Below are 2952 nucleotides of genomic sequence, written 5' to 3'. Positions count from 1 at the left end.
TGAACAAAATAAATAAGTATTTTAAAACATCTTTAATAATGCAATGCAACGCGCATTCTATTCAAACTCTTTCAGTATCCATTGGGATTCGCGTAGGCTACCACACTTTGGAAAAACTGTGTTAGAAGAGACAATTTGCTGGCCGAGTCTAGATGAAACATTGAGGAATGTGTATGACCATTTCAAAAAGTGTAACAATTACAAAGTTGTTTTTTTTTTTAGGGAGAAGTCGTTGACCGTAATACCCTGTAGACTACAAACGTTATTGTCACGTGATTTAACTTTTATTACACTGTGCTAAACGAGGGAAATAGGGAAGATGATGACATTGACCTAATTCGTGTTGGGGTGGGAAAGTATCACATAACAAGAAAAATAGAAAAAATCACTTTAAAAAAATAAAGCTTATATTTAGAATAATTGTATCAATTGTTTTGTATTAGTCATGTAATCCAATTTGTAATAGATCTAGATTTTTCTAGACTAATAATAATAATAATTCTAAGCGATTAGAAATATATGTGAGAATTAACGTGTGCAGGCTTTTTACCAGACAGACAGAGTGAGTTGATATAATCTTTAAAAAAAAAGAGTTGGCCTTCCATCTTTTAACAAAGACATCCAAGTGGCTACACATTTTTTTCAAATAAATTTACTAATATCTAAATCTGCAAGGCAATAAAATATATGTTTGAGAAAATATCTATCAGCATTTAAGAAGGCCTTTTGTGTGTCTATGACATTCGACAAATATAATATAATAATACAATAGATCTATAATTTTCATTTGGGGAAAGTTCTACTTTTAGAGTTTGAACCAAGTTTCTTAAATTTTGTTAACAGAGTATGACGTAGATAAATCAAAAGAGACTCGATCGGATAGGGAATTATCTCATTGGGAACAAGAAAAGGCGCTAAAAAGGGCATGTGTTAAATGAAAAGGGCTTTTGTTTTGACTTATTGTTACAAAACTTTTTTTGCTGTTGGCGCGCTTGGCCAAATCACCAGGAAGGAGGAGACGGGCCGCAGTCTGGATCTCATAGATGTGATGGTGATGTGTTTGTTGTGGTGCGCCAAACAGGTCATGAGGAGATATCATTTTTATTGCTTCACTCTTACGGTGTCTGTTTAGCTTTGACACGGCCTAGTCCATAGCTATATGACAGTCACTGGTACAGTTATATTTGTAAGGTGGTCCTTTCGAAGTAAGCCTATTTAAGAACGGAGGCCCCTTTGATTGAAGAACTATTCAAAATAGTGGTGACAACCACAGGTTGGTAGTCGTCATTTATTTGTAGGCAGCATGAGTGAAAGAGGTACTTGCAAGACGATTATCAACTTCTTAATGCATTGGTTCAGCAGTTATCTTCACATTTGTATTTAGTTTATCTATGGGCGACATGTAGCTTCTTTAATGCTAAAAAGGAATACAAGACCTAGCTACCCCACCTAAATGTCTTTGAATTACTTCCTAAAACATGGGGTCTATTTTATTTTTAGAATGCACATTTCTTAAATGAAACGAAAAAAAGACATCACAACTAAATTCAATAATTTCTAGTTTATTAGCTTACAGGCCTATTAGTTTATAACAAGTCAGGTTCAATGCCTAGAAACCCATCATTTATTAATGGGAAGCATTATTCAGATTGTCTTTAGAATAATCATCAAAGATTTTAAAACCATATACACACAATACATAATAACCGTTTGCAGCACTAATTGACAACAATAACAACTGAATCATAGTCCTACAAATAACAAGAAATAAAATGGCTGCCTCTAGAATGATTGTAGCAATCAGGAGAACACAAAAGAGTTCTACTGTCAATGTACAAGTGTTTGAATGTAAAAAAAAAATGGATTATGAATAATAATGTAATATAATATATACAAAACTGTTTTTTTTAAATGTACTAATCACACAGCAACTTTAAAACTTAGTCAACAAGAAAGGCTTTAAAAAAAAAAAAAAAAAAAAAAAAAAAAAAAAAAAAAAGCCAAAGAGTGCTACCTGGTCGTGCGGTTTGCACGCTGGACTGTCGTTCGGATTTATCGACGGTCGAGGGTTCAAACCCTGCCCGCTTCCATCCCCCGTAGTCCTGCGGGAGGTTTGGACTAGGAAGTAAACTATCTTCAACTCTGAAGGAACATCCGAAACATGTAAAACATTTTACCAAACATTTACCAAATATAATTTGTAAAAAATAAGTATTAAGCAGATGTTCACTCAGCTTGTTTGGTTTCTTCAGACTTATAAAATGAGAAGCAAGACAAACTAAATGTAAATAAAACAAACCAAAAAGCAAACATAAAAAAAAAAAATTAATTAGAGGTCCACAGAGGACATTTTTGTTCCCCCCCCCCCCCCACACACCTTTTCCCCTAAAATTGTAACAACAGTATGGCAAAAAAAAACAACAATTGTTTCATGATTTTCCTATGATTAATGTTTTGTATATTTGAGAGTGCAAAAGTCAAACAAAAGCATAAAATAACATGAACTCTTTTCAATAAGAGGTAGAATCAAGGTGATAGTCCAGCCAGCGAAACCAATGTTTTGAAGAAGCAAGTTTTATCCAGCAAAACTTGAGTTTTTCTAATGAATGGAATAGTGACAAAACTATGTGGCCAAATTAAACAATTATAATCTGGACATGTAATACAAATGTGAAATGCCTTAAGACCAGTTCCAGACTGTCACTGTGTTATTTTATAAATGTCACTGGGTTGTTTTATATGTTATGAATGTGGCTGTGGTTATCAATGTAGGCGTGGTGGTGACATTGGGTTCTTGTTACAAATCACTGAATAATGAAATGACGCTGGGTGTAGCAGATACAATAAGTAGTTTAATATAACACCACATAGTGAATACACCATACAATTCGACCCAGGAATGGTCAGTATTAATCCAACAGTAATATACGAATATCACAACTTAGTACTTAT

The 2952-nt window shown here is 33.6% G+C and overlaps 1 long non-coding RNA gene across 1 annotated transcript; it reads right to left on the bottom strand.

The window, feature by feature from the left end:
• Positions 1 to 1546: 1546 nt before the first annotated feature.
• LOC129922028 (uncharacterized) lies at positions 1547 to 2665 on the bottom strand. The gene is made up of 2 exons (XR_008774008.1): positions 2189 to 2665; positions 1547 to 2014 (listed from the first exon to the last, which is right to left on the bottom strand). It is a non-coding gene; the product is annotated as an uncharacterized LOC129922028 (long non-coding RNA).
• Between the last annotated feature and the right edge of the window lie 287 nt (positions 2666 to 2952).

The sequence above is a fragment of the Biomphalaria glabrata genome, chromosome 12 (genome assembly GCF_947242115.1).
Source record: "Biomphalaria glabrata chromosome 12, xgBioGlab47.1, whole genome shotgun sequence".
NCBI lineage: Eukaryota > Metazoa > Mollusca > Gastropoda > Planorbidae > Biomphalaria > Biomphalaria glabrata.
The sequence above is the reverse complement of the archived record's forward strand: the minus strand, read 5'-3'. Positions and strand labels throughout refer to the sequence as shown.